The following is a 27,644-nucleotide window of genomic DNA, read 5'->3' as shown; positions in this document are numbered from 1 at the left end:
GCACGTCACAATGCCTCCTCGTGACGTCACAACCGCGCCCCTGGCCAATCACCAGGCAGTTCCGTCAGCCAATCGCTGGGCGGCTCTTCTGACATCACTCACTACCCAGACACCACCTCGCATCCCCTAGGGCCCTAACCGGCGCCCCTGCCGACCCTCGCCCTTAGCAGCGCCCAGCTCCCTCTCGCCCAACCCAGAGCCTTCGTTTAACAGGTGGAGCAACTGGTGGCGGGCGGTGACCTGCCCACGGGGGCATCCGGACCTGGTGTCCCAGGACCTGAGGGGATCTGAGAACAGGCAGCGGGTGAGCTGTTCCTCAAGGGGTGTGGGTTCTCCCTGGGGCCCCGCCCATTGCTAAAGCTCCGCCCAGGGGTTTCCATGGTGACTGTAAGCCTTCCTGGACCCTGAGGCTGGAACTGCTCCCTTTGCTGCAGCTTCTCCTCCATGACAGCTGGTACTGAGGACGGGACCTGCGGGAAAGGGAGATCGAGTGCAGGGTGGGGGTGCTGCAGGCAGCCTGGGGCAAGGACAGAGAAGGTGAGACTTCAGGAAGAGGAAGGCCAGGAAGACTCTCATACAGAGGGTCCAGGGCAACAGAGGGAGTAGGCTGCCCATCTGAGACCGTAGAAGAACCGTTCCTGGACAGCACCCCATCCCCCCTCCTATGCAGTTGTCTGCCCCTTCCCCATCCCTGTGGTCATCATTAAAGACGTTTGCCCTGCTCTCTGCTGGCACCACCACACCCCTGTCATCATTTCCCGTGACTTCCGGATCCACAACGACAATCCATTCTATACCAGGACTTTTGGTCCCTGACCTCCTTGCCTCCTGTTGCAAACATTGTTGGTATTTTCCCCAGCAGTCATTTGTTTGTTCTACACTGAGTAACGGTAATACTGATAAAATGTAGATTGTTCTGGTCTCCTGATGCAGTGGGCTCAGAGAAAGGAGGCCCATTCCCAAGGAATGAATTATGACTGGAGGAAATCAATCATCCTCTTCTTCTTTGCTAGGAGTGGTGTGGGGTGAGGAGGGCATTTGCCCCACTTCTGGCCAATAGGGCCTGAGCAGATGCCTCTGTGGGAGGCAGGTGGTGTTTGGGAAAGTTTTCTCTCTCTAACTAGAGAAAGGCAGATGGCAGGAAACAGTCATCACTGTCTGCCTTTGACCTGGTGGGGTGAGTGTGTGGTGTTAGCAGCTGTAGCAGCCACAGTGAGACCCTGGGGAAAGAAGTAAAGAGAATCCCAGAGGAGCTGATGAAAGGCTGCCCCTGCTGACAGGAGCATTCATCAACCCTAGAGCCTCCTGACTCTGGACTCCTTGTTGGTGAGATCAAAGCCACCTGTGCTGAAGCCGCTTTGGGCCAGAAATTCTGTGACATGAAGCTGAAGGCACCCTAGCTGATCCATTTCATCCCCAGAATAATCTAAATATTTCTCGTGCCAATTCCACTTTCTAACTACCAAAATTTGTGTTTATCCTAATGAGACATAGGCCATGGTAGGTCAAAGTCATATCCCATTCCCTTTGTATCCTCCAGTTTCCTCGCATCTTGCTTACCTCATAGTTAGTGCTAAGCACACGTCGAGAATAAAGGTGTGTGATGAATGGTTTATGGTCTGGGCCATCAACAGAGTGCAGCCGTTCACCCAGACCAATGTCTTTATAGTGTAAAACGACACAAGCAAAAACAACAGGGAGACTGAGAACCTGAACGATTCAGTGTGCTCCTTGTGGTCACTGCTGTGAAAGTAAGTCAGAGGACAAGTCTAAGCCTGGCCCAGATGAGGGTGGGTCCCGAAGATAAAGGGCCTGAGTTCCCCCAGTCCCTGCAGGGAGGGAATCTGCCTACAGACCAGGAATTCATCTACAAACTCTCAGAGGAGCTTGTCCTAGGATAAGCCTGTAAGGTGTTGGCGGTTGTTCAGGCAGCTCCTATAGTCTTAATGCACACCCCTCTCCTTCCTCTTTCCTACAGAGCCACGCACCCATCCTAAGATGTCTAGTCTCTTGGCTCCCTTGAGCCCTGATGTGGTCATGTAACTAAGTTTTGAGTAGAAGGGCTGTGTGGGATTTCTGAGGAGGATCTGGAAGTGAGGCAGCAGCCCCTTCGCTGCCATTTCCCCTTCTTCCTGCAGATGTGGAGTGCGCATGTGATGGCTGGACTCCCTCAGGTGGTGCCTCAGGGATGAAAGTCATGGGAGGGTGATGGAGCAGAAAGATGGAGATAGGGCCCTAATCTTGGCACGGAGAATCCAGACTTCTTTACACGAGAGAGAACAACTTCACAGTCATTGTTATGTTGGCATTTTGTTACAGGCGGATGCACTGATCCCCAACTATCCAGGGCTCCTTCCCCACTCCACAGCGCCCCCTGGGGGAGGGGTCTACTAGGCGGCATCTCCCATCAGCTGCTGCGGTCCCAGGAGTGGGGCTCCTCACCTGCCCTCACTCACAGCTTCTAAAGGCCCCTCTTCTTCAGCTGCAGCGACTTTTTGCATTTCCCAGAACTGGCCCATCTCTTTCATGCCACTGGGCCTCTGCATGTGCTCCTCTCTTGCCCTGGAGTGTCGGCCACCTGGCTAGTCCTGCCCATCATCCCACTCTCAGTCATTTCCTCCAGGGTGCCCTCCTGGCCCCCTCACTAGCTCAGACTCCCCCCACCAACCCCGACTTCACAATTGTAGTCATGTATGTGTTTGTGGGTCTGATTAATGTCTCCCTTCCTCATGACACCGAAAGTCCCCTGAAAGCAGGCAGCCCCAGTGTATTCCCCTCTGTATCCCCAGTCCTGCACAGCCATAGCACATGGAAGGTGCTCACAATGCTGAGTCGTAGCCTCCTCAGCCTTCATGTTTCTGCTTCTGTGAGGTCAAGACAGCACAGGCAGTGCTGAGCAAGGGCCTTGGCCTCAGTCAGAAGGCCCCAGCATGTATTTTCTGCCCAACCCCTTTCTCACTGTATAATTCTGGGCAAGTGACCACTGAGACCCTGAAAGTGGGCACAATGAGAGACCCAGCTCCCAGGGCCATGGGGAGACCCTCATGAGGAGCACATGAAAATGTTTGGCTCCCTGCCTGCCATGGCCACCTTCTTGCCCATCACAGCCTCAAAGTGGATGTGCAGGTAACTCTGGATTCCCTTTGCTCAAGTCCTCGCTAGCTCGAGGACATTCTTCCACTCTCTGTTCTTGAAGGTGGCTCATGAGAGAGGTTGCAGGGCAGTCCACCAGCCTGTCCAGTGTCCAGCAGGGGCACAGGAGACACACAGCAACTGCACCCCACCTTCCTGTCTGCTGGCTGGAGACGCCCTTCCCCTCCTCATGAAGACAATGGCTGGACATCCTGTGGAGCTGGACCCTAAACCGGTGAGGTTAGTAGGGGAGGCTGCATATGGGGCAATTAGGGTAGGTAGGTAGGTGCTGAAAGCTTGAGGTGGGCAGAGATGACTGAGGGCCAGTGGGGAAGATGGCATAGCAAGGAAGAAGTTCCCGAGTGGGACAGCCTGTGGGCACAGACTGAGGAGATGGGGACCCAGGAGAGCCAGGAGGGCTCTGAGTTCTGTGCCAGTTGGCTCGACCACAGCTGGGCAGTGGGTGGGGAGACATCAGGGATTGGTGGTGGTCTCTAAATGCTGCTGGTGTAGGTGGACCCTGGGAGAGAGACTTGGGTCACTGGGCAGCACTGGAGTGGTTGAGGTGAGGGCCCTGGGGTTCAGCTGGGACTGGCCAAAAGGCAGAAGATGGGCAGCTTCAAGGGCCAGTCATGCCAGGGCGTAGGCAGGGCTCTCCTAAGTATTACAGGCGTTTCCATGTCTGGCCCAGTAAAAACTCCTGATGATCTTTCAAGCCTCAGTGCAGACAGCCCTGCTCCCAGCTCTCCTAATCCTGCACATGCCTGTCCATCAATATGGTCCTGTTTAGACCCCACTCAGGGCCTTGTGGGGTCAAGTCACCACATTCTCTCCACTACTGTCACTCCTCAGCTATGTGGGGAGAGGCGTGGTCATAATCTCCATTTTCCTTCAAACCCCCTCACCCTCCCACCCACCGAAGGGGAAAGTGTCATAATCTCCATTATACACTAGACCTCCATTTTGGTGGCATTGTCATAACCTACATTCTCCATCAACCATTTCACCCTCCAACCACCCATGGGAAAGAGTTTGTCACATTCTCCATTCTCCATGAACCCACTTTACCCTTCCAACCAACCATGAGGATAGCACTGTCAAATTCTGTTAGTCAGGGTTTCCCTGAGACACACAACAAACAGGATATATACATAAAGAGATTTATTATAAGGAATTGGCTCATGTGATTATGGAGGCTGAGAAGTTCTAGTCCAAGTCTGAAGCAGAAGAGCTGATGATGTAACTTCCTATTGTGAGGTAACAGTCTAAATCCAAAGGCAGGAGAAGACCAATGTCCCAGCTCAGAGCCTGGTAGAAAGAGTGAATTGTCCTTATTTAGCTTTTTGATCTATTCAGGCCTTAATTAGATTGGATGAGGCCCCCCTACATCAGGGAGGGCAATCTGCTTTACTCAGTCTACTGATTCAAATGTTAATCTCGTCCGGAAACACCCTCACAGACACACCCAGAAGAATATTTAACTGATTATCTGGGTATCATGGCCCAGTTAAGCTGACACATAAAATTATTTTACTTTTATTTTTTAAAGATTGGCACCTGAGCTAACAACTGTTGCTAATGTTTTTGTTTTTTTTTTTCTGCTTTATCTCCCCAAATCCTCCCAGTACACAGTTGTATATCTTAGTTGCAGGTCCTTCTAGTTGTGGCATGTGGGATGCTGCCTCAATGTGGCCTGACGAGTGGTGCCATGTCCACACCCAGGATCCGAACGGTCAAAACCCTGGGCTGCTGCAGCAGAGCGTGCAAACTTAAACACTGGGCCATGGGGCCGGCCCCCCGTTATTTTATATTTTAAAATAAAAAGGGATCTAAATGTATTATATTACTCTTAATTTAATTAAACCTGATAAAGGACCCCCAAGTCAAGAGGTCTCCTGAAAGATACTTCAAAGCTGTGCTTTTTCTTGGGTTGGCTGGCTGGTGTCCCTCCTCTGTCCCAGCATCCCTAACCTGCATTGTAACACTATGGCTTCTTCATATGTGTATTTCCACCATCAGGCTGTGAGTTCTGGAAGCCAGGAACCTGGTCTATATTTTCTACCCAGTACTGCCAGCCCAGGATGGTGCCTGCCACGTAGAATTGCTCAATAAATGTTTTTTAAAAATTGGACTTGATATTTGGTCCATGATAAGAGTATGTTGAGTTGGCTTTGTGGGGGCCTGGAATTGGCCACCCCAAGATATGTCTCTTTGGCATGATGATTATTTGAGGCTGGTTACTTTGCAGACAGGAGAGCAACTGAAAAGTAGAATTTACTTGCCCTTTGTTAGGAGACATTTACATTTGTAAGGGAAATCTCCATCTGTAAAGGTGCCTCCCTCTATACCAGGAAGAAGAAAGGGTTTGACTTTATCTCTAGAAACTCTTAATCAATACCAAAGGCAAGGACTGAAATCTGCATTTTGTTTACTGTACTTGTGTGGTAATCTCCCATGACGGACTCCGGCTCCACCCGCAACATCCTCCTTTGTCCATTAGCTGAAGATGATATTTAAGGTGGGAGCTTCAGCCATTTTGGCAAGTTGCTCAGCTTGCCTGAGCCTCTCCCATGTATACATGTTATAAAGCTTTGTTTAATTTTCTCCTGCTATTCTGTCTCATGAGTTTAATTCGTTCTCCAGCCAGGCGAACCCAGAGAGGGTAGAGGAAATGTCTTCCTCCCCTACAGCTCCCCCTGCCCCCAACCAAATCTTGGACAGAACAGGTTTAGGGTGTTGTACAAGCTTGGTTTGAAAAATTAATAGGAAATACTAAGAGAAATTATTGACATTTTTCCAACAGAGAAAGCGTTAGAATAAAACGGGACTATAAAATTCTGGCCTAAAAGTGCCCAGCCTTCCTTTTCTCTTCACCCTGGTCCCTATGGCCAGTTCCATCATCATATGTGTGGGGACCACTTCTACTTCCCTACACCCCAACCCTCAGCAACTCCTCATTGCCTACCAAGACAGGGGTAAAACCTTGGCCTTGTAGTCAAATCTCTCTACATCTCGGCCAGCTCCTCTTTCCAGCATTCTTCTCCACACTCTCTCCTGCATGTTTCAACCACATTTGAGATCTCACCATTCCCTGAATACATTCTAGTGTACCCCACCCCCTCATAGGATGCCTTCTCCCTCCATAGTCTTCCAGCTGCACTTGCTGAAAATTCCAGTCCTTCCTGCACCTTGACTTACCACCTCCACTTCATCTCCCAATTTCCAACCCATGGAAATCCATGTTTTTGTTCTCCTCTTATGCATATTTTTAAAAATCATGTCTGATTTGTGAGTGTTGGTATTTCTGGGTGGAGTTGTAGTGTTCATCTGGTGGAATTAGCCATCAGGTCCCAGGAATGCCTGGATCAAGCTTCTCCTCCTTCCTCTCCCTCATGGGGACTCAGACTGAGGAATCTGTGTGTAAAGAACAATGGCAGAATGAGAATAAAGTGCCATGATTAAATTTGAACCAATGCCCTTGCTCCACGAAGTAGAATCCATTAGGAAAATTAAGTTGGAATAGACAGCTTTGGCTCAAAGTGGGACTCTTACCCTTCCCACCTCCACCTCCAGTGCAGAGAGAGAGATGGAGACAGAGAGGAACGGAGAGGGCCCAAGTGGGCACTTACCAGTGTAGACAGTTAAGGTAGAAACAGCAAGTATAGCCGTGGTGTAAAATAGGAAGGTAGGGAGGGCACCACAAATGGGTGGTGATCTTTCAATGCTCAGCCACCCAGTCCTCTAGCAAAACATGGCCCAATGACTCTCCTGGGATCTACCCAACCATAGACACAACTCCCCCCTTAGAGGGAGTGTGGGGTGGGGTAGAAAGAGAAGCATGGAGAGAGGTGCAGAATTGTTCTATTCCCACTTGGAAACTACTGGAGGACAGGGCTATTGTTTTATACATTTGCAAATTATCTATTTATGATGCCCAATTCCTAGCATGTACATGGTACTCAATAAATTTTGTAGAGGTGAATTTGTGATTCATATTTTAAAACTGGTATTGACAAGTTTGAGTCAGTCAGGGATATAGTATCCAGAATAGGGAGAAGTCTGAGAGAGGTATAATATGAGTGACGATTGCAGGATCTGGGTCATTTCTAGGGGCAGGAGGGGCTTTTTCTATGTTACAGAAACAGGGCTGAACAACGACTAATGATTGCGAGACATTACAAGGACATGATTTAAGGATGTAACAACGTAAGGAAGAGGCTTCCAGCAATGATCCCTTCAACAGAGGAAAGGGCTGCCTTGAGAGGCTGCCTGAGATTACAGCAACACAAAGGAGAGTCTGGAACTGAGTCGGGAATTAGACTGAGAGCTCCCAAATCTGAGTCTATGAAAACTAACTTCATGCGGGATTTGAGAGAGAGATAAGGCAATGATTTAGCCAAGCATTTAAAAACCAGATTTACATTCTCAAAATCCCATCTAAAAAAAAGAAAAAAATCCCATTTCTTTTCTCTTTATCTGCCCTGCAAATAATGTATTTCAAAGTCGTACATGCCTCACATGTTTAATTATGTTGTATTATCATTGGGTCTTTAGAGTCAGATATAATCAATCTCTGGGAATACTGAGTTTTTGAACCATTATGTCCTGAAACCACTTATATGCAGGCTTAAATGGATTAAAATAAAGATACTTCTTCTCTGAAAGTTCAAGGTTATCTATTACTTTGAAGTTTGTAACTGGCTTTATTTATAGGGACGTAGCTGGCATTTGACTGAAAAAACGCTGCACCAGGTTTGACTGTGGGCTTCAGTTAAAGGTCAAATTTTACTTACATTTTTATTTTTTTGCAACACAAGATTTGTTGCAAAATTAACAAATCTGAAACAGTTTAGGGCAAATGATAGTCTGCATAGGTTTAAATATATGACCTAATAAACGCCTCCATCTGAAGCCCAAGAGAAAGCCAGTTATTTGTCATTTTACTACTGGGTAAATGCTATTTTACTACTGTGATGAACTTGTGAATTTAGTCAATTTAATTATAGAGGAAATAACCGCATTTTGTTTCTTGCATATTTGGTGTGATTAAAATTTACTGGAGAAAAGTCATCCACGAAAGGTATTTTAACATTTTTCTGAATGCCTCAATAACATTTGGTGCAAAAAAGAATGGACTAGATTTTGTATCTAATGTTGAGTTATATTTCTTTATCACAAGCTGAGCTAGATTTTGTCAGAATCAGCTTGTTGTAAATCAGCAACTGCTCCCACAGTTCACCAGAATAAAACAAATTATAGAAAGATCGTTTATTAACTTGACCCCTTTTGATTAGTCACCTGCTACAATTTTAACACCTGGATGTGGCAGTCCGTGGGGAGGGCGGCGCAGCTTCAATTTCCTGCTCTCTGGAAAGGATTGATGCAAAGCCAAGTGGGACTCATCTTTTAGCTGCCACATCAAACTCTTGGTTGACATTGGGCCTGGCATTGACTGAGATTCCCAGGTCTTTTTTTTTTCACAGGAATTCTCTCAGATCTCCCCACACTCACAGTTTAAAGTGATTTGGAAGATGTTTGTGTAAAGCCTGACCTTCATGCTTGTGCAAATTAATCTTTTTTTAGTGTTAACTTGACATTCTTGACTCCCAAGATAATTCTAACTCTTCACTGTGTTGTCTATCACTTTATCTCTTCTTCCCAGCTCTGTTTTGTGGGAAAATGGAATAACCATGAAAGTTATTGCTAAAAATGTTGACAAGGATAAAGACAGGCCCCTGGAGCTCTAATTGGAAGCCCCACTAATTGCATTAAAACCGTTGACCGAAAGACTGCAGGAACTTGCTTCTCTGGAGGCACATCCACGTCAGCCTTGTTATTCCCCTCAGCGTCAATCATTTCATCCCATGAAGACCTCATGATGACATCAAAGCCTCTATACATTCCCCTGGCCTCCAGACTCTCTAGCACCAGCATGAAGGAGATTTATGTGACACTATTGTTCTGCTGCTTCTGCAAAGGCTGCTCTTTCTTATTTATTTTTTTTGAGGAAGATTAGTCCTGAGCTAACATCTGCTGCCAATCCTCCTCTTTTTACTGAGGAAGACTGGCCCTGAGCTAACATCCGTGCCCATCTTCCTCTACTTTGTATGTGGGACACCTACCACAGCATGGCATGCCAAGCGGTGCCATGTCCGCACCCTGGATCTGAACTGGTGAACCCCAGGCCGCCAAGAAGTGGAACACGCAAACTTGACCGCCACGCCACCAGGCCAGCCCTGCTCTTATTTTATTTAAAGATATTTTTATTTTTCTCATAAAATATAAGAAGTCGGATTGCTGAATCATATAGTAGTTTTCATTAGTGGCTGCACCAATTTACATTCCCACCATCAGCGCTCAAGGGTTCCCTTTTCTCCACATCCTCACCAACGCTCATCTCTTGTCTTTTTGATGATAGTCATCTAACAGGTGTGAGGTGATATCTCATTGTGGTTTTGATTTGCATTTCCTTGGTGATTAATGGTGTTGAGCATCTTTTCATGTACCTGTTAGCCATTTGTATGTCTTCTTTGGAAAACTATCAATTCAATTCTTCCACCCATTTTTTAATTGGATTTTTTGGTTTTTTTGCTATTGTGTGAGTTTTTTATGTATTTTGGATAATAACTCCTTATCAGATGTATATATTTTCTCTCCTTCTGTAGGTTGCCTTTTCATTTTTTTGATAGTTTCCTTTGCTGTGCAGAAGCAATTTAAGTCCTTGCCTTCTGCATTGATAAGAGTTTCTAGAGATAAGGTCATCCCCCCTTCTTCCTGGTACAGAGAGGAAGACACCTTTACAGATGGAGATTTCCCTTACAAATGTAAATGTCTCTTAACAAAGGGTAAGTAAATTCTACTTTTCAGTTGCTTTCCTGTCTGCAGTTTATTAAAAGTAACCAGCCCCAAACAATCCTCATGCCAAAGAGACGTATCTTGGGGTGGCCAATTCCAGGCCCCCACAGTGTCCACAATCTATTTCTGGTCCATGAGGAGTACAGAAATTGAAAAATTGAAAGTAAACATCAAGTAACTTTCATAGCAGTTTGACATTGCCACAACCTCCAAGTGTGTTTAACTGGACTTATCTCAAGGGGCAGGATGTAGACCAGTTTGGATCTGCGGACCTCAGAACAGTTCTTCAGAATCCTCTGTTGGACTGTTTCCCAGGACTCAAATTCCTCACCTTGATTATCAAACAAACTCCTTTAACTAACCTTCACCCAGACGCTATTTCAGTCGCCAGTCCCAACAATAATCAGAACAGTAGCTGGTAGCCGATCACTCTACAGTTGTACACCTGTAAACTTGAATTTTATTCTCCACCCAAAGAGAATGTACATGGGAGGAATCCATGGCTCTGGAATCTGTTTTTTTCATCAAGAGATATGAATAATTTGGGGCTTGCCCAGTGGCGTAGTGGTTAAGTTCGTGCACTCTGCTTTAATGGCGGAGGGTTCGCAGGTTCAGATCCTGGGCGTGGACCTAGCACTGCTCACCAAGCCATGCTGTGCCAGTGTCCAACATAAATTAGAGGAAGGTTGGCACAGATGTTAGCTCAGGACCCATCTTCCTCACAAAAAGAAAGATATGGGTAATTTAAATTGAACTACAACTTTACTGGATTAATTGATGTCATTGGCTACTGATCAAGGACTGAAGATGCATTTTGAAAAGCCAGCATTATTTACTTGATTTTGGATGGAAGTTAAAAATGAATATTCTGGGGCAGGCCCTGTGGCCCGGTGGTTAAGTGCACACATTCTGCTTTGGTGGCCCAGGGTTTGCCAGTTCAGATCCCAGGTGTGGACATGGCACTGCTTGGCAAAAGTCATGCTGTGGTAGGCATCCCATGTATAAAGTAGAGGAAGATGGGCACGGATGTTAGCTCAGGGCCAATCTTCCTCAGCAAAAAGAGGAGGATTGGCCGCAGTTAGCTCAGGGCTCATCTTCCTCAAAAAAAAAAAAAATTCTGGGCTTGCTGAAATTACTTTAAACTCTCTTCTGCCATTCAATCAACACACCTCTGTGAGGCTGATTTCTTTACCAGAAGTCATGACAATGAAACAGAAAAGTTTAGACTCCCATTATCCTCTGTGAGTAGTGTTGCCATCAATCCAAACTAAGATAAATTAATAAGCAAGAAGCCGTCTCATTTGTCACATTAAAAATTTTAAATATTGACATACATGGTTTTTGTTCAAACTGTGTGCAGAAGTATGTAATATGGGGAATCACTATCTGACCCATAACTCACTGATGAGCTATGATTGTGGAATGACAAAAAGTTATGGATGTAAAATAATAATTCTCCATATTCACCACTTATCTGTACACATTTAATGAAAAATATGTACGGTTTTTTGTTTGTTTGATTGGTTTTGGTTTTGTTTTTTTTTTGAGGAAGATTAGCCCTGAGCTAACATCTGCCACCAATCCTCCTTTTTTTTTTTTTGCTGAGGAAGACTGGCCCTGAGCTAACATCCGTGCCCATCTTCCTCTCCGTTGTATGTGGGATGTCTGCCACAGCAGGGCTTGATAAGTGGTACCATGTCCACACCTGGGATCCAAACCGGCAAACCCTGGGCCGCCAAAGCAGAACATGTGAACTTAACCGATCTGCTACCGGCTGGCCCAAAAATGTGTATGTTTTAAAAAATTCTTTTTTCTTTCCATATAGTATGTTTGTTCTGATTATATTTATTGAAATATAATGTTGCGTGTGTTGAGTCCAATGAAAAATTTAGATTTATAGATTGTATATCTGATTTTTTATCATTTAATTTCTTGGAAATTCACTTTTATTGTATTTTATAAAAATATTGATATACAATAAACTGGAAATTAAAAAAAAAAGGAAAGCAGTCATCTCTCCCAGGTGGATGAGAAGCCACATGAGTGTAAAACTGCAGGAGCCACCATCGGCCCCACAAAGACCCACCTTTCAGCATCTTGTCTCAGCTGTTCTCCCACTTACACTTTTTGCTGGAGTATTTTAAAGCAAATCCCAGATATCATGTGATTTTACATGAAAATACTTCAAGAAGTATCTTTAAAAGGAATGACTTAAAAATTTCTAACCATAATATCATCACATTCAACAAAATAAATAATTCCTAATAGTTTCTAATACCTGTTTTAGGTTCCCTTTTCCCTGATTATCTCAAAAACGTATTTTTTCAGTTGTTTTGTTCAAATCAGGATGCACATAAGCATTTGGTTGTGATGTCTCAAGTCTCCTTTGATCTAACTGTTCCCTCCTCTCCTTTTTTTTAAACTGTATGTTTGTTGAAGAAATTAAGTCATTTGTCTGGCAGAATTTTGCACATTTTTGGACTTGGCTTATTGCTTCCTGGGACTGTCTGATAATCTGTTCCTCTGTCACTGATAGTTCCTTTTCCTAGAAGATAGAGTCAAAGGCTTGACTAGATTCAGACTTTTGTGCTTTGTTTTGTTTTCCCAAAATTACTTCCTAGGTGGTGCTTTGCGCTTCTTGTTGCATCACCCATGGCGCATACATCTGGTTGCCCACTTTCAGAGATGCTCACTAACATTGATTGGTGGGTTTAGTTTTTCACCCTGATCTATTCATTGTAATATCCTCCATTGACTTTTACTCAATGGTTAGCAGCCGTTAATTATTACTATGTGTACCTAGATCTATTTTTCATTGGGGATTTGCAAAATGGTGATTTTCTAATTATCTCATTGCTTCTTCCTTTATTAGCTTTAATGGCTTTCTACAGAAAGAAACACTCCTTTATTTGGTTATCTTGAAATAGAGTCTGTAGAAGAAAGCAGGATAAATGCTTGATTCTTTCCCTTCTTTTATCAGTTTTCAGAATAACAAATTTGTGCCTTAGGAACCACCCAAGGCAGTCAATTAATTTTGTTTTGTATTTTTTTTTTTTAGAGTATCAGTATGATCTCATAGATTTTAATATATTTGATGTGTTTCAAACATTGTTATCATTATTCAAATGGTCCCATCTTTGGGCAACGGGAGTCCCTTCAAGTGACTCTTGGGTTATTTTTTTGTCATCACTCTACTTTGAGATCCTCTTATTTTTAGGCATGGCAAGATGTCCCAGGCTCGTCTGATACAGTTTTGGCCCCAGACCTGGAGTCAGCGATTTCTCTAAGGCATCCTGGTTCCTTGCAGCGGGAGTTGGCATTTAGGGGCCACAGTCTGTGTTCCCCCTGTCTGCTTTCTCTCAACCCTTTTCTCAGGGACTAAAAGAACTCACCAGGGACTGAAAATGCTAGAGTCTGGGGTTAAGGCTGTTGCTTTGTTTTGAGAGTCCAGCATACGTGTTATCCTCAGGGGACCCAGGAGGAGATAGAGACTGGGACTCCTGAACCAATGCCAGAAAATGACAAGTACTATCCCCCATAACATCTTTCATTCATTCACTCACTCATTCATTCATTTAAAAAATACTAAATGAGTGCCTATTTTATCTGTTGTTTCAAGCCCCAGGGGTGCAGCAATGAACACAGACCTGCTGTCACGGAGGTGACATTCTAGTGAGGGGAAGAAGACAATAGACACACATGTGATGGAGTGTGGTATCTGCTTTTCCACACAGGGTAGTCTGATAAACACTGAAGCAGAGACGAGACGGAGGTGAGGAAGGATGCCAGGCAGGAGTCTGGGGGCAAAGTGTTGGGGCAAAGGCAACGGCCAGTCAAGAGCTCTGAGTGGGGAGTGTGCTCACCAGGATTCCTAACAGCGCATCGCTGACAAGGTCTTTGCTATCCAAGGTTTCAACGTTTCTTATCAGTTGCAAAATATTTTCTCATAATAAAATTTTAAAGTTTACAGCTTTCCTTTTAATAGTGATCTTTTATATGGTGACATTTATGCCATACCTTCAGGACATCTTGCAAGATATACCATCTTCTGCCCCCGACCCCCACACTCACATTCTTAAAAAAAAACTTTTCTAATTCCAGAAGTCATAGGTGTTTATTGCAGAACACATGGAAAGCGCAAAAAAGAACACAGAACAAAATAAAATTAAAACAAAACGGAGGTCATTCGTTATCCCCCTCACTCAGAATTAACCTCTGTAGTATGGCAGTTGGTGTCCTTTTGTTCTCTTACAAAAATGCTGTCCAGCTGTGAGTTCCGGACCCTGCCGTTCCACTTTCAGACATGGTCTTTGGTAGCGGTAGAGATGTCTAGCTTTTATCTGCTCAATACTTCTTTGCCAAAGCAGAAGTTTCTGGCTAAGCAACGGCTTACAACCGCTGACTCAAAGTGTCCCTTCAGACCTAGGGGGCACTCCCAGTGTGTCCTGCACCCCCATCTTGCCGTCTCCGGGGGACATGCCCACTGGGTCCTGCCGTTTCTGCATCACCAACCAGTTCTTGCTTCCCGGTCAAATAGAAGTGACAAGGAGAATCTGTCCTCACCTTCACTATTTCGCTTTCCCACTGAGAGAGACCACGGTGGAGGGGGGTGGGGCACAGGGGAGAGGAGGCAAACAACATTTCAAAGATAACAGTGGAGCAAGAATTTAACCAACTCTTCTTAAAAGAAAAGAATTTATTTTAGTATAAATGGCGTTTTCATTGACTGGATTTGCTTTCATCACCCGAGGCTGTGCATGGCTCTGTCACAGAGGATCTGTTCGTTTGGTGAGTCTCGTCACCAGCTACCTGAACACTCGTATGTGTGAGAGATTCTGAATAAATTTAGACGTGTGGAAAAAACAAAGACCACCCAAGTGAGAGAAACGGGTACCAGGGGTTAGGATTTCAACAGCTCTTTCTTGGGGAAACAATTCAACAATTCAGTACAACAACCTTGTATTCAAACAAATACAACAGCTACCTTGACGCTCACGGAAAGAGTATTTGGGAGAGGTGGCCTTGCACAGTGGTTAGGAAAGGGGTTCTGGCGCCCGCGTGTTCCGATTCAAACCCTGGCCTTGCCTCTTCTTAGCTGTGTGATATTGGGAGATTGTAGGCAGCGTGTGCCTTAGTTTCTGCATCTGTGAAATGGAGATGATGCTGAGGAAAGTACTGGCCTCAGCGGGGTTCTGAGAGGATCCTGAGAGTGAGCCCACGCGCAGCACTCAGCACGGTGCCGGCACGGACCAGGTGTCCAACCCACGTTGGCCGTGTTGATTCACCCGAATTCTTCATGGGGATCAACCTCCTTAATCTTCAAAACAACCAGTTAAATGCATCCTATGGTCACACCCATTTTGCAGAGGGTTTTTTCTTTCTTTCTTTTTTTTTTTAGAGATAGACATTTCCTTTATTGCTTCATTCTACTGTGTAATTTTTTTTTTTAATTTTTCCATTTTCTCCCAAAGCGCCCCGGTACATAGTTGTGTATTTTTAGTTGTGGGTCCTTCTAGTTGTGGCATGTGGGGTGGCGCCTCAACATGGCTTGATGAGTGGTGCCATGTCTGCGCCCAGGATTCGAACTCACAAAACCCTGGGCTGCCGAGGTGGAGTGCACGAACTTAACCACTCGACCATGGGGCCGGCCCCTGCAGAGGGTTTAAGTAAGGCACAGACAGTTAATAACTAGGCCAAGGTGGTCACGTGCTGGAAAGTGGCACAGGTGGGACCCTAACCCAGGTGGTCCTAGCTCAGAGCCTGTACCTCCCTATAATGCCTGATCTCATGACCCACTGCCTAATCTACCTGGCTTCCTTGCCAGACCCCAGGAGACTGTTTCTTTCGAATGCTTTTTCTCCCTCTTATCTTAGATTCAGATATGGATATGGCTCTAAGCCTCCTCAGTCCTGGGGCTGTGGCCCCATGTCCTGTCCTCTTCACTCCAACTGCAGAGCTTGGGTCTCTACCATGAGCCTCTTGGACCCTTCCTGCCTTTGTTCAGTTACAAAATGTGTCTCTACGCAGAGGGTTGTCCTCACAGGCCACCAGCCCTCTCTCCATCTTTCCCCTTCTCCCTTGTTTTGTCCCCTTTTTAAGAAAAACTCAGCCCCAAGGCTGGTTACTTCATACTTTATTTGTATCTATAAGAGATGGCCCCTTTCACAGTATTCTCATGCCAGGTCCCATGGGCATGAGCAAGAGAACCACACAGGAACAGAGCGGTGGCAATGGCTGGCCAAAGAAGGAAGGGGTGTGGCTTGGCCTCGGGTTCATTTTGGAGGAATTTATCCAGAGACCGTTTGGGGCAGGGACTGGGAATACATGAGGAAGGAGTTCCCAGTCTGCTCTTGTGGTCTAGTAAGGGGGGCAGATGCATAGCAAATTCCAGGGGGCAATGCAAAGTCCCACAGTGGAGGGCATGTGGAGATCAGGGAAGGCTTCCTGGAGGAGGAGACCCTGAGCTGAGTCAGACCCAAGTTTGAATGGAGACTTTATTGCTCTCTAACTGTGCAACATTGTCAGCTTCTCTGGCCTTCTCTCCTCACTGGCTGAATGGGGCTGTTGTGAAAATGAAACGTGAAATGTGCACCGTATGTGACACAAAGTTCATCCTAACATTGTACTCACTATTAATAACAATGGTTGCTTCCTAATAACCTGCCCTCTTCATGTTATATTTACAGGTTATATTCACTTCCAGTAACAAATCCCAGCCTCCATGCAAATCCAGCTCTTTAAAAATACGATTCTGTATAGAAGAAAAAGGTTTTTAACAAGGTCTTATAAATGGATTTCGCTGCAGACCATTTCATGCAGCTCTCTCACTTCCCCAACTTCCCTCCTGAGTCTGCCACGAGCCCCATTACACCTTTGCGGATTTGCAGAACCAGAATCAGACTTTCCATCCCCAATGCTGACTTCCTCCTTGAGCGATAGCAACAAGGATGTTTCCTCCACCTTTAACACATTACCAGGGATGTGTAATCACAACTGTGCTGGGACATTCTCGGCTCCCTGGAATCACATCCTAGCTATGATTCTTTTATAATATTGTTGTTATTTCTCCACAGGGTACAACTGAGCGAAGCCAAGTTGCTGAGACGAATGGGATAAGCATGTCATTGCATTAAACGGACATTTCCCCCTGTGGCCTTTAATAATTTATGCCTTAAAGAAGACAGGTAGAGGTCCAGCGAACAAGTTAAAAATGCCAGATCTCACAGATGAGAAGTATGGTTCTTATTAAAGTGTCTGCTTGCTACCTTGACAGTTTCTAAGAAGCAAATATTTCTACTGCTCCAGATATAAGGAAACAAAGTTACGTAGCCAGGGGAAATCCACTTTGAAAAACAAATGAATCCATGAGACTCCCCCATGATGACACAGCTCTCGGTGCAGAATTGGATGATAAAGTGGAGTGCCTGCAGGAAAAATGCAATTCTTATTAAATAAGGGAACTGGAACCTTCTTGATCTCAGTTTTGGCCTGTGGTCCACATATTTCACCCCCGTTTATCAATGAGGAGATTTATTGGACTAAGTACGAGGCATTCCCTCACCAAGGACAGAACTTCACTGAGGAGGAGTTCTCTGATAAGTCGGGCCCAGATGAAAGCTCGGCAGGACTGCCACTGCTCTCTCCCTGAAGTCCTCTAAACGACAGTAAAGGGACAAAACAATAACAACAATAAGAGGCATAAGCCCCCAAAAGTAAAGAGGCTAGGCCAAGAAACCACAGCAGAGAGAGAAGGCAACAAAAATTTGGAAATCAGATCTCTGAGTGGTCACTGACCTAGCAAACCAGAGGAAGCTGAGGACTGGCAGGGAGGCAAGCTGAGAAGGCAGCCATGTGAGCCCAGAGCTGGGCAGGCACCAGAGGCATCAGGGGGCTGAAAACACAGGCGCGGCTTGGACCTGTTGAAAAACAAAAACTCAATCCATACATTTAAAGATCTTGTGGGCTTTATTCAGCAATTCATGACTTGGACAGCATTCCATCTAGCAAGTAGAAAGGAGCTCTCAGGAGCTGTACAAAACAGAAGGTTTTTATAAGCAGAAAGAGGGTAGGACAAAGGAGGTAAAGAGTGGATTATTTCAGGCAAGGTCACCCTCCCTTAGGGGAAGGCAGGGGGTCTTATCAGCAGGTTCCCTCACTAGTGTTGATCAGGAAATTCCAGACTGATTGGCTTAAAATTCCACTCCTGGGAGAGGCTGAAACTGCAATTAGGTTAGGCATTAAGTCTTGGTGGGGCTTAGCATAAGTGACTCCATTTTGTACCTGTAGCTTCTTTTTAACAGACCTGAGAAAGAAAAAATAGCGCTTGAGAGCTGAGAGCTAGCCTAGGCTGTGAGATTCGCTTGTTGAACAAAGACAGTTTTATACAACACCGACATCAGACAAGGACGCTCTGTGACACAAGAGATGAAGATAACAAGACCATTCCACGACCATGGCTGAGCATCAAGAAAAACAAGAACACTGCCCGGACCTGAGGAATGGCCCAGACACTCCCTTTTCTGGTGCATACAAGTGACTGAGGCTTCTTTACTGATTACAGAGTTCACCCCACTTCATTCCTCCCTACTCCTCATGAGATTTATTGTCATCAGAGGATTACTCCTCATTTCCAGACAGCACCTAATCCAGAGAAAACCATCACTTCCTTAACCCCTCCTCCAAATCACCTAACTCAAGTCCAAATCCTATTCTAAGTTCTTCCTAACACTCTTCCAGGTGATGTCAACCTCTTAGTCTCAAGTCCTGTGCCCTTGCGCAGTAAGCCAATCACCAAGACGCTGGTGCTTGGAGATGGAGAAAGTTTTATTAGAATTGGCCAAAATGGGAAGGCAGGAGGATAGGTTCTCTCAAATAGGGCTTAATAAGAGAAAAACGCAGGGGTTTTTTATAGAGCTAAGTGGCTTGGCAGGAGTGATGCGGGGTCAGTGAGCTGAGGAGTCGAAAGAAAGATTTCTTGGACTCTCAAGGTCTGGCAGTAGTGCTCTTTTATTTAGAGAATAGTGTGGAATAGCATGGGGACAGGACCCATGGGCAGTCAGAGCTGCTGCTGCCACTGCTGGCATTGGGACAGGACCCATGGGCAGTCAGAGCTGCTGCTGCCGCTGCAAACATGGGTGGAGAGTTCGGCTAAATTTAAGGCATAGGTATGTGAGTTATGTCTTTACAAGATAAAGGAAAGAATATGCAAAAAAAGTTGTTAAAATGATATCAGTGCCGGTAGGTTCTGGTTATTGGGTGGTCCCATAACTTTTAGATAAGAATCAAACCGGATTAAGTAAATGGCAGAAGCCACTGCTTCAATATTACCTTCAGCTAAAGACAAAGGAGGATGTTGGGGGTGGGGGAGTCAGTTATGTGAGGTTGCCAGACAGTAAACAACTTAAGTCCTTGCCTTCCCCATTAAGAGTTTCCAGAGATAAGGCCATCCCCCCTTCCTCCTGGTGCAGAGAGGGAGACACCCCCACAGATGGAGACTTCCTTTACAAATGTAAACGTCTCTCATCAAAGGGCAAGCAAATTCAAGTCCTCAGAGCCTCCTTCTCATCTGCAGTTTTAAAAGTAACCAGCCTAAAATCCTCATCAGGAGGAGTTTTGTTTTTTTGTTTGTTTGAGGAAGATTAGCCCTGAGCTAACATCTGCTGCCAATGCTCCTCTTTTTGCTGAGGAAGACTGGCCCTGAGCTAACATCCGTGCCCATTTTCCTCCACTTTTTACATGGGATGCCTACCATGGCATGGCTTGCCAAGTGGTACCATGTCCACACTGGATCCGAACCACCGAACCCTGGGCCACCCAATCAGAACGTGCACTTAACTGCTGTGCCACCAGGCTGGCCCTAAGGCAGGAGGAATTTTGGAGAAACAAAGGCGTAATCCATGTTTCTTTCACTCCAGATAAGCCCTTGGGCAATGTGTCGTCTGGGCATCAAGGGCAGCTGGGGGCTGGTTATCTGATGATCATGACTTCTTAGAAGGCATTCTTTTTCTTCCGTAAAACAAGCTCATAAATCCTTGCGACCTTGAGTCACCCCTCAGGTTAAACAGGAAAACAGCAAATTGACAAGATTAACTTCTTTTCATCTGTGTCTGTGTTGGGAACAAGGTAATCATGTTCTTATTGAATATTTCCGGGAACCGTCAGGTACCCAGCTTCACAGAGACACGCACAGCTCTTCATGTCAGCCTCTCACTGCAACAAGACAATAAACCCAACTTTGCGTGACTACAGCTGTGCTCCTGGTGGTCTTTGACTGATGAACATCAACAGGCCCGACCACACCTCCTGCCCCAGTTCAGGCAGCCAGGGGTGTTAGGGTCCCTGGAGAGATTGGGTCCTGGGGACTGAGGCCCCAGGCTCTGCTGAGGAAGGAGTGTGCTCTCCAAAACAGGGGCATTAGATGAATGATGACATCACAGTGGGACTCCCAACGCCATCCCTGACCTGGCTCTCAGAAAAGACAAGGCAACAAAAAACCCAGAATCTCACGGGAAACGGAGACAATGGCAAGAAATGAATGCCAAAGCTGAAGCATATTCTTCAGCAAATGAATTACAAGAAAAAATAAGAGTTGGAAGGGAAGTTATACATTAAAAGAGACTTAGGAGCTTTATCAACCAGTAGCAAAGTGTGGCTCTTACCTGGATTCTGACTAAAACACACCATAGAAATAAAACCATTTATGAAATAATCAGGGAAAGATAAATATTGACTGCGTGTTTGATGATCTGAGGAAATTGTCGTCAAAACTTTTTAGATACGATCATTGTGTTGTGGTTATAGTCACATAAAAAATTCCTTATCTTTCAGAGATACCTATGGGAATATTTATAGGTGAAATACTTTGAATTCTGGAATTTGCTTCAAAATAATCCTTTTGGGGGGGTGGGGCAAATATGAACTAGGATGGGCAGAAATGGAATTGTCAAGGCTAGGTGGGAGGTATATAGAAGTTTGTCATTCTATTAGCTCTACTTTTGCTTACATTTGAAAATTTCCACAATAGAAAACGAGAAAAAACAAAACCAAAAACTCCTAAAGTAGAAGCTTCTGTAACCTTGCAAAAAAAAATGCCCCAGCTTACTCAGACCTGCCCTAGGCTCCAAGCCAGGGAGATGTCAGGACGGTCAGTCCTCAAAGTCTACAGACACAGAAAGAAAGCTTTAGAAAGTTCTTTGAAATGGTATAAACCTTATCAAGGATCATAAAGCAGGGAAGTGAGAGGATAGCCCTAAGCACAGTGATACCTTGCTGTCTCTCCTCCTCCCAGCTTCTTCTTCCTCCACCCTTCAGTGGGTCCATGGTATCTGTGGACAAGGACCCTTCCATACCCCAGGAAGCACCTCACTGGGCAGCTTGGCTGGGGGATTCTAGAAGGCAAAATGCAGGCAGCGTCTGTAGGGTCAGATTGGCCCTGAATGAGGGCGGAAAGGTAGGTTGCCTTTGACACAAGGGAAGGGATGGAAATGCCCTTCATTGACCCAGGTGACAAAGGGGAGGTGGGCATCTGGAATGAGCGGAGGACTCTGTTTGTGGCGCCTGAGTTGTTGCCAGAGTGGAGGTTGGGGCGGGATTTGACTCCCAGAGGCAGAGAGCTGGAACTTTGGTGTTTTCCTGAGGGATGTTGCTTAAGAGGCTGTGACTTCTAAAAATTCCCTCTGCAATGTTAATCTTGGCGGAAGAAATCCTTCATCTTAGGCTGAGGAAAGTTTACTCTGAGATCCAGTGGCAGCTTTGAAACAGTGTTCTTTTTTCTTTACTGGGGAAATTTCCAAGTGCTCTCCTGCTTTTGAGCAATGTGTCCAGCTTTTTACATTTTTATGAGACTTGTTGCTTTCAGCCTCTTTGAAGTACCATGAAAAAAATATTTTTCCATCTGAGTAATAGAAAGTACTTTCATTACATGTAAGGGTTTTCACCAAGTGTGTGGAACTGTGAATTCATTAAATGCTGGCTAGATGGAAGTTTGTGGCTAATGAAGAGCTGTTTTCTAAAAATAGACAATTATCAATGCAATTGATTCACCCTGGAAAGGACCCATCCAAACAGTCCTGGAAAATAGGCACAGGCCAGAGCCATGTCACCTGACTGTTTTGGAGCACTAGACCCCTTCAAGTATCTAATGGAAGATATGAACGCCTCAGAAAAGTGCACAGAATGCACGTGCCCACACATCTTGCATATAATTTTAGAGGGTTCACAAACCCAAGGAGAGCGCCTGTGCAAGAACAACAAAAAGCTCAGAGGAAGCGATGGATCATTTACATTATAAAAGGATGCTTTGCTCTGAAAAAGGATTTGCTCTGGCCTCCAAAATGCCTCCTGGTATATTCCATTTGGTTTATTTGTTTTGCAAATATTCCATTTCTATGAGACTTTACAAGCTAAGACACTGTGTAATCAGTTCAAGCCTACTCCCTACACAGATCCATTAATGAAACAACAAATTCCTTTGGCAAATATTTATTGTACCCCTTCTCTGTGCCAGGCCCATGGACAGTGGAATAGATGCAGTTTCTGTCTCTTGGATCGAGAGGTTGGCTGAATAAGAGAGCAGGTCTGGGTTGTTCCTAGCTGTGTCTCCAGCACCTAGGACAGCTCTCAGGACTAGCAATGGGATCAACGTATGAAGTAATGAGAAGTTAAATACAAAGTGCTATCAAGAAAACTGAATGGTGTAATGATGGCTAAAGGGTAGGGGTGGAGGCAAGAAATCTCCATGGAAGGAGGCAGGCAGGGATCGGCCAAGTTGTCCCCAGGAAGGAGAGATTGAAGCTGAGCCTGGAAGGATGAGACCTGAGCAAGACCATTTCAGAAGGAAAGACCAGCATGTCCAAAAACCCCAAGTCAGGAGAGGTGTGCCACGGCAAGGACACATGATGAGCCTGGAGCATGGGAAGAAACCAGACACAGGGCCTTCTAGGCCAGAGTAAAGAGCTACTTTAATTCTAGATGCTGTGGGAAGCAATGGGAAGGTTTAAACCGTAGAGTGATATGATTTGATCTATATTTTCAGAAAATCACTCTGGCTACTGTGTCAAGAATAAACCATTGGGAGTAGAGGACAAAGGTGGTAGCTGGAGGCCAGTTGTCTAGACAAGAGATGATAGTGGCTGTTTGCCTGGGGGGACGGGTGTATGACTTGGGGATGGCAAGGAATGGCTGGAGATAAGTGACTCCTGGAAGGAGAGTCAACCGGATGTGGTGATAAATTGGCTGTGGACAGAGGAGACTCACAGACGGCCCCCTGACTCCTGGCTGGGAGGATGTTGTTGTTATTCACAGAGATGAGGAAAACAGGAGAATGGGTTTTGAGGGAAGAAATCACGAGCTCAGAGTTGGATGTGTTGGGTTTGAGGAGTTGATTGGACATCCAAGTGGAGATGTGAAGGAGGCGGTGCTAAAGGAGGAGGAGTCTGGGGATGGAGTATGAATGGGAGCTGTCACAGCATAGGGGGCATTAAAACCTAGAGAGGTTAGTGGATGCAGAGAGATGAAGTGGCCCTGGGCAAGCTGGCACAGGAGACGGAGCAGGAGGGAGAGCCGTGGGGGAGGCAGGACTCTGACTGTCCCATGTGCCTTCTCCATCGCCTCTCACAGTTGCTAGCAAGACCCCTCTGTGCTTCAGCCAGGCTGCTGGCGCCCCTGAGGCTGGAATGTGCCATTTCTACTAGAGTCTCTGCGCTTGGGCTCTGCTTCTCCTGCCTAGAATGCCTTCCCTAATCTTCTAGAGTTTTCTTAACTCTGCCCACGCTTTAAAACTCAGCTCACTCTGCCCTGGCATCAGCCTGGGGCAGGATCCCAGCCCCACCTCTGCTCTGCTCTGTGCTGAAAGCCGTGGGCAACCAGCTTCTGGCCCTGCACATTTTCCAGACAGGGATTGCACATCCATCCATGGTGCCCCCCAAATCTCAGAGAACATGAGTCAGGCTCTTCAAGTGCCCTGCTGAAGCCCCACTCAGTCCTTCAGGTGAAGGGACACCTCTCATCCCAACTCTTAGTCCTTCTGTGCTCTGATGAGGGTGACGGTGGAATGGTCACAGGGATTTGGACAAGTCCTGCATCATCAGCTTGCATCCCACTCGGGAATACGGCAGCTTGTAAATTGGATGCCTCTGCCCTAACTGCCTTTTAAATATCCCATTGCATGTGTACTTATGGCCCTTTGTTTCTAAAGGCATGAAGGATTGGAGGTTGTGGTGGTCTTCACCTGGGCCCTGAAGCAGGGGCAGGATTTAGAAGGAGAGGAAGGAGGAGGTGAGAGCAACAGCAGAGGACAGGAGGCCATGGAGCAGAAAGCTCAGGGAATTGGCATCTGGACAATTTCAATGATTCTCTTTTTGACAAAAAGGGTGTTTTGCCTTGGTCATGTCAGAATGGGCAAATATTCCGCTTTTTTAGCCAATTAACATATGCAAAGATGTTCTTTACTCTCCCTCTCTTGGAGCCTCATTCTAAGCCTAGTGATTGGATTTCAGGGTAGCGTGGGGCACTGAGAGCCAAAGAGGGGAGTTGGTGACTCCATACAGGCAGTAGGGAGCCAGTGTGGGTCACAGAGAGGAGGAGGGACATCATAAAAGCCCCAACAGGTGAAGATCTGGCAGATTGAGAAGGGACTGGAGGCTGAGAAATCAGTGAGATGCTGCTCCCACTGTTCAGATGGGAGGCCAAAACCTTGAGATGTCCTCAGGATCAGAGGACCTGCTGGGCCTGAGGCCCTGGATGTCTCCCAGGAGCGGTGGGTACAGGGCGGAAGGAGGGCATGGGGTAGAGGTCCCTTCCCCTAGAGAGAGAGGGAGTGCGCAGGAACCTGAGAAGACCCTCTCAGCAGCCTCACTCAGCTGCTTCCGTTGGCTGCTTTGGGGTGCATCAAGAGAAATATCGCAGGGGACTTTGACTCTGGCCAAACCACCTCTGGAATGCTGAGAGCTGTCCTTCTAGGAGGAGTCTGCTTGATGCTGTCCTGCCCGGGCCCACAAACAAGACAGAGAGAAGGCCCATGGTTATTCTGGGTTGTGCCAGTTGTTATTAGCGGTGTGCCGGTACATGGTTAGCAATCGGCTCTTTGAACAAAGGGGAGACTGGCTTGTAAATGCTCCCACCTGAGCCAATTTTAAGCCACCAGCATAACCTTACTGAACATCATTACATAGTCCTTCCGCCATGGGTGTGAGTGACCTCAGGGACATAGACAGTAATAAAACAGTAACGAAGTAATGAGTTTTGAGCATTTTTTACCTTCATGTTTAATACAATTTGTTCACCTGTAAGTTTACATAATTTAATTTTTAATAATGACTGTTATAAAATTCCTGAAAATTTAATAATCAGTTCTTGAGAGGCGGTCCGAGCCAGTTCCAGCCCATCCCTGGCTGATGCTGAGGATGGGTTCTGGCTCTCAGTACAGGGGCCCCTTTCCGCAGACCTCCTGCAGGACACTGCAGCTCCGCAGTGCTGGGAGGCCTTCTTCCTCCCAGGGGAGCTGCGGAGGGCAGGAGACCCAACTGGCCGACTTCTAAGAAAAGCTCGGAGCTGGACCAGCTGGCCAGCCTGTAAGATGAGCAACTTTCCTGTAACCCAGGTCCAGGAACTGTCTGATTTTTAACCAAAAAGAACAAAAAACTAATTTAAAACTTGCATTTGTAAGTGTCATTTGAGCAGGAATGGATAAGACAACGTATCAGTGTGAAAATTAAGCACACACCACCCTATTCATCAGCACTTTCAAGACTGTATTATCATGAGTTCAGAAAAAGAGAAAGAACCTAATTAAATGCAAATATGCCATAAAACTGACTAACAGCAATGCATCTTCAAAATGCTCTCAGCCCTTCTTTCAGCAGGCTCTGCTCGTAATGGTGTTGTTATCTTTTCAACTTAGAGAATAATCTCTTTGAGAAGTCCTGAGCCGCTTGGAGTGCAGCTGGGGTGGTCACCTGGGGTCGGTGGGGGGATCGGGGGCTTCTTCTGGGGCGAAATCAGCACATGTGCCCCTGTGCATGCTGGGACTGGCCGAGTGGAGCAGAAGTCCGGGCGTGGCATCCAGAGGGCAGGGCTTTGGGCTGAGGGCCTTCTGCCTGGAGCTTTCCTCCCTGGTCCTCCTGCTTACAGTGCTCCAGAGGAGCTGAGCTTATCTCTGCGCTCCAGGGAGCCGGAGGGTGTGTGCCCTGGCTCTAGGACTGAATGGGGCCCTCCTCAAAAGATGGAAGCACAGCCCCTGACTCAGAGGACGTGACCTGTCAGTGCTGCCCCCGAACCTCCTGCTTTACGCAGGAAGGAGGGGGGAGGTGACGGACCCTCACTGAGCCCCCGTGACGTGCCAGGTGCCAACCTCATCCTCACAACAGCCCTGTGGAGGAGACGCTATTGCCCTGAGTTGACAAAGAGGCTGGGAAGAGGGGGCGTGGGGCAGTGGGTGGCCATTGACATCAGGGCTCTGTCGGAGGCAAACTGATCCCAGCCCCCAGCCTGTGTGTGGAGGGGACTGGGCACCAGGCAGCTGGAGCAGAGTTGGTGGTGAGCCTGACCTGGTGCTGGGTGAAGCCATCTGCTTCTCAGAAGCAGCAGGGCCTCTGTCCCCACCAAGGCCTGGGTTCCCCTGGGAGTAGCCAGGCCACCTAAGGTGTGTCCAAAGGCCACAGGTACCCTTGCACTTGTGCCCTTGACTAAGAGGAGACCGTGTACTTGAAAGTCCCCCGAACCCACAGGACGATCTGAGACCCACCTGGTTCAAGGTGGACTCTGTCAGGGAGCAGCAGGCAAAGCCCAGCCAGCACGGCTCAGCTCAGCTCTGTCTCTGCACCGGGGGCACCTCTGGGTTGGGCTGTTGTCTGGGCACCAGGAGCAGGGCCCAGCCCAAGTAGGCAAGCAGTAAAAATGTGTTGAGTTTTTGGAAACTGCTATACAGGTATGTAATATGTGTAGGTGCAGAATTTCTAGATATTAAAATGTTTGATATAAAATTAACTTTTATGTAGCTCTTTTTAATTCTATGTACGTGGAGTCATTCAGAGTTTGGTTGGAAGGACCCTATGCTAAGGTGGGTCATTCTCCTCATGTCTTTCTCCACTGCCTCCTCAAAGAACCCCTCCCCCCAGGACTCGCAAGTGGAGGCCCTACCTTGGGAGGAAGAAATGTGGGATTGTGAAAACCTCCACTCCCTTCTTCTGTCTCTGTTTTGGGGACACCATGAGGATGGGCACACTTTGGGTCTGGGATTGCTGTCTGCCTGGAAGAAGGAGCTGGAGCCGGGGGCTAATGATGGGACTGAAGGAGGCGTTGGGGGCTGAACCAGAGTGAACCGGTTCAGGCAGGGGCAGCATCCATGCAGCTCATCTCTTGGGAATCCAGCCAGGCAGGGACAGCCTTCAGACGGCTGACTCTGCTGAGGAGAGGGGCCCCCACCTTTGGGAGCACGAGGGGATCCTAACAAAGATGCATGAGACAAACTGTCATCTGGGGAGAGATCACCATGTCCCAGACACATGCTCTATCTTATGCGATCTTCCCTCAGACTATCTCTGTTTACAGATGACATGATCTTGAACAGAGAAAATCCTCAGGAGGGGCCGGCCCAGTGGTGCAGCAGTTAAGTTCACATGTTCCACTTCAGTGGCCTGGGGTTTGCCGGTTTGGATCCC

At 46.6% G+C, this 27,644-nt stretch overlaps 1 long non-coding RNA gene across 1 annotated transcript; it reads left to right on the top strand.

The window, feature by feature from the left end:
* Positions 1-114: 114 nt before the first annotated feature.
* On the top strand, positions 115-13,954 carry LOC106780921 (uncharacterized). Its single transcript, XR_001377340.3, has 3 exons — positions 115-304; positions 3,197-3,372; positions 13,722-13,954. It is a non-coding gene; the product is annotated as an uncharacterized lncRNA (long non-coding RNA).
* The last annotated feature ends 13,690 nt before the right edge of the window (positions 13,955-27,644 follow it).

This window comes from Equus caballus, chromosome 8, assembly GCF_041296265.1.
Source record: "Equus caballus isolate H_3958 breed thoroughbred chromosome 8, TB-T2T, whole genome shotgun sequence".
Taxonomy (NCBI): Eukaryota; Metazoa; Chordata; class Mammalia; order Perissodactyla; family Equidae; genus Equus; species Equus caballus.
This window is presented reverse-complemented; position numbering and strand designations above follow the sequence as displayed.